A 9,008-nucleotide genomic window follows, 5' to 3' on the forward strand; every position below is an offset into this window, starting at 1 on the left:
ATATAATAAGGAATTGACAAGTGGATTAGAAAAGGATGTTGGAGACCTGATGAGCTGGGAGGCCTATTTTTCCAGACCAACTTGTGGCAAGGGCATGGAATTGCAATCTTTGGGGAAAAGTGGAAGCACCTCTATTAGTCAAACCAGTTCTTTCTAACATGGTCTGCAAAGAGACTACTCAATGAGAGTATTCTCAAAGAGTGTATAGAAGAAGAAAAGAACTTTCTCAAGGAACAAGGGGAAAAGGAAAATCCTATCCTTCCATACTATTAAGCAACATACCCTTCCATACTATTAAGGGATAGGGGAAACAATATCCCTCCAAAAGAGAGGTTAATGGGCCCCAACTGGGGTACCTGTGGAGCTGCCTGTTCCTGATGCATGGAGATAGCTCCCATGACAAAAAGCAGAGCAACAAGATCCACACTAGAGATGAGGCCAGGCAGTTTTGTAAGCATCTGTGATGAGAAAAGCAGGAGCCGCTTGGGAGGCAGTGTTGGACAGACCACACTGACACTTGTAAGAGTGTGATGTGCTGGCAGCCCCACATAGGCAAATAACAGGAAGGACTCCCAGATCTGACCTGTGAACAGGATTTTTTTGGATCTATGTTGGCTCAGGAGCACAAGGGGTGAGGTTTGTGGTCCTAGCCAGCATTGGCTATTGGAAGTCTCTGACTTGGTTTGATCCTGCTGTTTGTGTTTTGAAATCTGCTGTTCTTAGAACCAGGCACAGAATGTCTATAAATATACATGGGTTATTGCTCTCAGTCACCACAAGAAATCTGTTTCTGATTTTTCCTCATATCCAGATGACAAGAAATATGTGTATGGTGCGGGGAGGTGACTGTAATGACCCTTGACAAATGATCTCACAAACTGATAAAAGGTAGAGTGGCCAATTCTACTTCTTTGTGCTGTTTAACCCCTCTGGCTTGGCAAAAAATGGGCCAGGATTACTTTTGCTTTCAACTTGCCCTTCAGTTCATTCTTCTCTTCATATTCTAGCTTTAGGATCAGAAGAAACTTATCTATCACTGTGCCAGTGAAGCTCTTTGTAATGTGCACCTCCCCAAAGAACAAAGGCATTTGTCATTGGTGGCTATTGCTATTTTTTTAGATATGCTACATCCTCTTCCTTCAACCGTGGAAGATTATAAGAGTCCAAGAATTTTATCCATTTCTTCCAGGTTCTCATTTTTAGTGGCGTAGAGTTTTCAAAGTAGTTTCTGATTACCCTTTGAATACTCTGTCATATCAGTTAGTGTCTCTCCTTTTCATTCTGATACGAGTTATCAAGTTTCTCTCTCTCTCTTTCTTTGTTAGGTTTTCCCAGTGGTCTATCAATCTTGTTTATTTTTTTCAAGAAACCAACTTCTGCTTTCGTTGATCTTTTTGATTGTTTTTTGAGTTTCCACTTCGTTGATTTCTGCTCTCAGCTTTGTTATTTCCTTCTGTCTTCCTATTTCTTGGGTCCTTTTGTTGAGCATTTTTCTAGTTCTATTAGCTGTGTCATTAAGCTACTCAGGTAAGCTCCTTCTTCCTTCCTGATGTGTGCTTGCAAAGCTATAAATTTTCCTCTCAGTACGGCTTTTGCTGTGTCCCATAAGTTCTGAGAGTTTGTGTCGTATTGTCATTTGTTTCCAGGAACCTTTTTATTTCCTCCTTGATTTCATCTCGGACCCACTGGTTATTGAGCATGAGGCTGTTTAACTTCCAGGTGTTAAAGTGTTTCTTCTGAGTCTCTTTGGAGTTCACAAATAATTTCAGAGCCTTTGGTTCAGCGAAGGTAGTCTGCAAAATTTCTATCCTCTTGATCTTATGGAGGTATGTTTATGTGCCAGAGCATGTAGTCTATCCTGGAGAATGTCCCATGTACATTAGAGAAGAATGTGTATCCAGGTTTCTGGGGATGGAATGTCCTATATATATCCACTAGGCCTCTTTCTTCCATTTCTCTCCTCAGGTCTAGTATATTCTTGTTGGGTTTCAGTCTGGTTGACCTGTCCAGTGTTGACAAAGACCGTGTTAAGGTCCCCCACAATTATTGTGTTTGTTGTTGATATTATTTTTTCAGATTTGTCAACAGTTGTATTAAATATTTTGCTGGCCCCCTCATTCGGTGCATATATGTTTAGGAGAGTGAATTCTTCCTGCTCTACGTACCCCTTGATTAATATAAAATGTCCCGTCTTTGTCCCTTACAACCTTTTCTGAGTATAAAGTTTGCATTATCTGATATTAGTATGGCCACTCCAGCTTTTTTATGGGTGTTGTTTGCTTGGATAATTTTTCTCCAGCCTTTTATTTTGAGTCTATGTTTGTTCTGACTATTCAGGTGCGTTTCTTGTAGGCAGCAGAAGGTTGGATTGAGTTTTTTGATCCATTTAGCCACTCTGTGTCTCTTAACTGGTGCATTTAGTCCATTGACGTTAAGAGAAAGAATTGTCCTGGGATTTAACGCCATCTTTATTTCAAAATTTGGTGTGTCTTTTGGGTAGTCTTGTCTTAGATTAGGTCTTTCAGTTTTTCTCTTAAGACTGGTTTTGTGTCTGTGAAGTTTCTGAGCTGTTTTTTGTCTGTGAAACCATGTATTCTTCCATCAAACCGGAAAGTGAGTTTTTCTGGGTATAGTATTCTGGGTGAAGCATTCATTTCATTCAGTCTTGTCACAATATCCCACCACTGCTTTCTGGCATTGAGTGTTTCTGGTGACAGGTCTGCTGTAAATCTCAGGAAAGCTTGCTTGAACATGATTTCCCCTTTTGATCTTGCTGTTTTCAGAATTCTGTCTCTATCTGTGGGATTTGTCATTGTGACTAGGATGTGTCTTGGGGTGGTTTTTCTTGGGTCTCTTTTGGTTGGTACTCTTCGGGCATGCAGGATTTGATCACATATATTCTTTAGCTCTGGAAGTTTCTCTTTAATGATGTTCTTGACCATTGATTCTTCCTGGAAATTTTCTTCCTGGGTCTCTGGGACTCCAATGATTCTTAAGTTGTTTCTGTTGATCTATCATAGACTTCTATTTTCGTTTGTTCCCATTCTTTGACTAATTTTTTCCATTGTCTGCTCATTTGCTTTAAGTTTTTTGTCCAATCTCTCCTGCTGTATGGAATTGTTATGTATCTCATCTTCCACAGCACCAAGTCTATTCTCAGCTTCTGATACCCTGTCCCAGAGCTTATCCATTTTGTCATTCACTTCGTTTACTGACTTTTTTTCAGTCCTGTTAGTTGACATGTTATTTCAGTTTGGAGTTTTGTCATTTCTGCCTTCATATTTTCTTGGTTCTTATTAGTGTTCTGTTCAACTCGATCCATGGTTTCTTGGAGTCTGTTTGAGCACCTTCCATATTGCTAGTCTAAAGTCCTTATCTGAGAGGTTGATTAGTTGTTCAGTCATTATCTGGTCCTCAGAATTGTCATCTTCATTCTCTATGTCTGATGCTGGCCTGCGTTGTTTCCCCATTGTCACACTTGTATTGTGGGTTTTTCTACGTGTTGTGGTGGTATTCATTGTCTATATGATGTAGGCAGCACACTCCTCTGGCTCCTCCCTTTCTGGATGGGCTGACTTGCTTCTAAGGGAGGGGAGTCCTCCGTGGATGAAGCCTCACACTGGGTCAAATCTTAGGCCCGAGCATGCAACAGAGAAGACAGTCCAGAGAGAAATGTTTGCTTCTGTGATATAGCGCCATTCTTAGTGTGATTTTTCCTTCTTGTTGCAATGGAGTTCTTTCCTTAGAAAGAGTGCACGGCCGCGTAGCGAAGCGGAACGACCATGCTCCTCTGAGCCTCTTTTTGCCCCACTCGCAAGAGTTTCACGCAAGAGGACAGTAGACAGACATAGACAGGTCACACTCACAGTCTTTCACAGTTGAGCCCCACTGGGCCGGTGTACTTTCGCGGATTTTCCCCGCCTGGTGTCACACACAGGGAGCCGGCTTTTGCAAAGCTTAGCCGGTTTTTATGCTCTGAAGTCCCTCCCTGAAAATGGCGTCTGCGCAATGCTATTTTTTTAAAAGGATAATTTGTTTACTTGTTTATTTCTAGAAAGGACTAGAGTCTACTTTGAAAAGTGAACTATACTGTATCTTACTTACTCTTTTGTTCTTTCCTTTTGTATTATTTATAGTATATAAAAGCCTTGATTTTATATTTTTAAGCTTATAATTCTTTGCTTTCTCTAATTTCTGATTTATCTCCTTTTACAGAGGATCAAACATTCAAATCTGAGGATGACAAACTATGGCTTTAGTCAGTCCCTTGCTTGAGTTAATAAAGTTTTATTGATATTCAGGTTTGCTCCTTTGTTTATGATAGCACATGGCTCCTTTAGTGCAACAAAGATCAAGTTGAGTTATTGTGGTCATTGAATCAGCAAAAGTCAAAAAATGTTCTCTATCTGGCCCCTTATAGAGAAAAATTGCTAACCTATTTTCTGGTCTGAAATCTAAGATGTCTTTAAATTTGCCTTACCTGAGTTCATCTATCCTGATTGGTAGTGTGTGTGTGTGTGTGTGTGTGTGTGTAGGGAGTTGTTTATAGCAATAATTTGGTGAATTATTCTCCATATTAATGTTAACCTGCTCCCATAAAACACCTAGTCTCACTGGTTTCTATTCAATCTGAAAAGGCTATACTTTCATGCTTCCACAATCTTTCCCAAACAAGGATCTCAGCTCTGTTTCTAGATTTCCTCCTGCAACACAATATGTAAGTATTGAAGTCTTGGCTACAAGTGTGATGGCATGAAAATAAGGGATAAAACTTTCTGTTAAAGTCTAGATACCTTTTCAGAAAAAAAATCCCTTTGGAAAAATCCTAGTCTGATAGTTTGACAGCCCAAAAGATCAGATTAATGTTTGAAACTTAATTATTTTCAACCGTTCTCAATCTGTTCAGTCACCCTACATGTCAGAAACCCAGCACAAATGTTAACTTAGAACAGTTCTCTCTCCTGAAAAGGTTGGAGCAACTTGAATGGTCTGACTATTAGCTTTTCACTACAGTTTGACCTGGAGTAGGGCACCCTTTACTTTCCTAAGAGACCCCTGAAGAAGGGGATGCCACATTCCTTCTTGAGCATCACCTGAATCCATAGCAACAATTGTTCTGTCCTACCTACCTATCTCTGACCTAACAATCTCAGTATGCCCCAGAAGAGCTTCCTACCATTCGAGGTTGCTTTTCTCTTCCCAACGCATAGGGATGTGGGACAAAATAGACATTCTTTGGAATTCATTTCCAAAAAGAAGCCCTCAATCCATGACTGACAAGAATATAAGTACCTTGGGCTTTCTCACATATCTATGAAGATACACACCACTTTCCTGAGTTTACTCTATGTGTATAGGGGCAATGAGGAGTGGGAGGTTAGCTTTATTCTTTCACAGTGGTAGCAACTGCATCTTTTATTGGTGATGCTCCTTACATTACCTTCCTTAACCTCCTCTGGATGCTTCCTAAACTCAACTTCCAGATGAACCACTTACACTCCATTCTTTTTCTGTCTTCTCATGGTGAAGCTCACCCTCTGACACATGCATGGTTCACCAAAACTTTCTGTGAGACTTTGCTTATCAAATTCTAATGTATCCATAGCTCTATTCCACACTGCAGTTACCTCCTCCTATATCCCAAAGCTGAACCTCTCATCACACTGCAAGACCAGAAGATGGGCTCCTCAACATTCATGGGAAAAAGACTGAGGAAGACAGGATAAGCTCAGTCTTTATGTTCCAGCTTCTCAGAAGCATTTCAACATCCTTAAACAAGTAGTTGTAGGAGAAGAGATAGATGGAACTTCTGAATAATATTTGCTTTTCAAACATAAACTTGGTTTCTTCAGGCTGAGCTTGAAAGTTATTAGATTGATAGTTGATGTGACCAGAATTGACTTTTTTTTAAAATAAGGGCCACCTCCAGTAGTAGTGGGCTGAGGTCGACATGGTAATATTTAGTTCAGTAGTTCAAGGTTGACAGTTAGGTGATCATGTTTGTTGGTGCTTGGGGGGCCATAGGTATCAAACCCAGTGGTGCTGGAGGGCCAGGCAATTTTAGTTTGAATTCATGCTCTCAAACATGCTAGACATGCTTTATCTTGTGTTCTCTTTAAGCTTATGGTGATTATATTTAAGCAAAATAAAATCAGTCAAGATGCTTATCTATTGTAATAATACTGCCATTACCTAGAGCCTAAAGGGATGACAAAGCATAGACCACAGACTTGGGTAAAGAAGAACTGCACAACAGCAAAGATCTTCATAATATCACAATGCTAGGAAAACACAACTTCATATCTCAAGAGCACATTTTGTGAAAGAGATATAGGAGATTGGAGCAGCTGATATTAATACAGAAATTGAAAAGGGTCTCTTAAAACCTGGAAATATCACTTGACTTTTGTGTTTTACATAACCACTTGAAATATGGTTAAATCAAGGTGTTTAATCAAAACAGAATCTATTGGTGCTTTAGGCTTTCGATCAAAGGTACATATAAAGTTGCCTTTTGAAAACTGTTGTCAGATCCAACATGAAGTGTATATAAATCACATGTAGAGTTGTGTCCATTAAGGTGAAGTTTACTGATAGAAGTGCCTTTCTCTAGGTATGATGAGTGGTCATTGATCACTTGGTGTCTAACTGGGTTTTTTTTGTAACTTTTTGGTAGAAAATAGAAGATCCCCTACTCAGGGTCAGCCCACAAACATGAGCTCTGATAATGTAAAATTCCTGTGTAGTAATACATCTCTCACCATGCATATAGGGGACTTTTGATGTCTATAGAAATTGGGGTTCTGACTTAGCCAACAGGATCTATGGCGCTAAAACTAAAGAGGAAATGGATCAGGTCCCAATTAGGGATGACATTTTACGTTGTAAATAGCATAAATCTTTATTTTATTTTTTTTTGTTTTTATTTTTTTGTTTTGGGCCACACCCGGCGGTGCTCAGGGGTTATTCCTGGCTATCTGCTCAGAAATAGCTCCTGGCAGGCTCGGGGGACCATATGGGATGCTGGGTAAAATGGCATAAATCTTGTAAACTAACTCTAGACTACTAACTCTAGACTACTGAATAAGTGCTTTTCTCTACCCACACCTCCTAGGAATATTTAGTTATAATGTAACTAATATAATGTGACTATAATATATTATATATAAATATATATAATTATAATATATAATCTAATATAATGTGACTAATATAATATAATATAACTTGGGGGGTTGATGATTCCATTTTATGGAACACTTCACGAACTTGCGTGTCGTCCTTGCGCAGGGGCCATGCTAATCTTCTCTGTATCGTTCCAATTTTAGTCTATGTGCTGCTGAAGCGAGCACTGATGATTCCATTTTAAAACCCAAGAAACAAAATTCAATCATAAGATTCAAGAAGCCAAGTGAAGCTCCAATTGCAGGGATCAAGTCTTTTAACTGTCATATTTCTCCACTTTGAAATTGATCATTGTGGATAAAATCATAGCTGAGTCCCTAGTGAAGGGAATTTGAGTTCTTGGTTATACTGTGAGAAGGTTGAATTTCCTTTAGAACTAAATGAAGGCATCTGTTTTGTTTAAATTAAGGGTCTGTAAGTACCAGCCAGGGACTAAGTTGACAGCTACTTCTGTAATAAACTAATAAATCACGGGATGGTTAAGGAAGCAAGAAACACCACATTCTTGCTTTGTTCCACCAATTAAACAATAAGCCATCTGGGTCCTTTAGTTAATTACTCTTAAACACAATTTATAACATTAAATTCAGCCTTTATTTAATTATATTAATTTATTTCATCAACTTCAAATACCCATAATGCCAATATAGTTTACTTAAAAAAAATAAAGGTCTTGTTTACAAAATTTAACCACTTAAACTTTGCCGAATTGCCATCTGAGAATGTTTAGCTCTCTCTGTGCCTTGGTATGGCAGGGGGACTTGCTTTAAATTGAAACAAACGTAGAAAGAAGATGATAGCTAAAAATTCTATTCTCTCTATGGATTGGCACATCTCTCTAGATCAGTACTATCCAATAAACTCTTTGCCGTGATGGAATGCTCTCAAGCTGTGCTTTCCAAATTAGTAGGCACTAGCCACATGTGACTATGGACCACTGAAAATATGACTGGTACAAAGGAGGATTGTATTTACATTTAACTTCAATAAAATTATGTTTAGCCACCCACCAGTGGCTAGTAGTCACTGTCAAACGTTCAGGTTAAATGAACTCTGCAGAAGAAGCAACATCTGAGGCCACTGACTTATGCAGGAGGCAAAGGAATACATAATTATAAAGGTAGTTTGCAAACCTATACTTCCTACCTAGTTCTTATGATTTGAAACACTGTTCTAGTCAACCCAAAGGAGATTATTAGCATCTTGGAAGAGAGGTTTCTAAGCTGTCCAAGAGGCGAGAAAAACTCCATCTGGAGGAGAAATGAGCAGAATGTTGTCTTCATAGCACAGCCAACCCTTCCCAGCAATTCTAATATCAGGCTAAGTAGGTCTTAGGAGACTATTTAGCTCTTTGCAAGAGTTGTTCTGCTCTGGTGGTCTGACTCTCTAGACAGCTCATTTGTACTCTGAGATAGCTCTGTCCATCTTTCTGGATAAGAACACCCAACTTTGGTTTCTCTCTGGGAGACTTATTGAATCAGTCTCTGGCATTTCCCCTTAAAGGTGTTGGCCTCACTGAAAATGATGCTCTCAGATCCAGTGAATGCAAGCTCTGTATGAGAAACTCAGATTGCTCAGCTGGGTCCTCTTTTGTCAGAACTCAGTCTGAGCTGACCTTCCTCAAATCACCAACTCAAGAGAAATAGATTACATAGATTACATGAGAACCTAATTGTGGTTCAATAAACTAGAGAAGGGTCAGGCTAGGGTAAATGGAGGTAGAAGTTATAAGCAAGTTTCTCATTAACATGCCTTACTCCAAGTCAAGTGACCCATTAACTGCTTGCTGGGCTGGACTGGACTGGAAAATTGAGTCAATGTCC

General features: G+C 39.3%; 1 non-coding gene across 1 annotated transcript; it reads right to left on the bottom strand.

The window, feature by feature from the left end:
* Positions 1–7,245: 7,245 nt before the first annotated feature.
* On the bottom strand, positions 7,246–7,352 carry LOC125998345 (U6 spliceosomal RNA). The gene has a single exon (XR_007491935.1). It is a non-coding gene; the product is annotated as a U6 spliceosomal RNA (small nuclear RNA).
* Between the last annotated feature and the right edge of the window lie 1,656 nt (positions 7,353–9,008).

Source organism: Suncus etruscus, chromosome 20, assembly GCF_024139225.1.
Source record: "Suncus etruscus isolate mSunEtr1 chromosome 20, mSunEtr1.pri.cur, whole genome shotgun sequence".
Classification (NCBI taxonomy): domain Eukaryota; kingdom Metazoa; phylum Chordata; class Mammalia; order Eulipotyphla; family Soricidae; genus Suncus; species Suncus etruscus.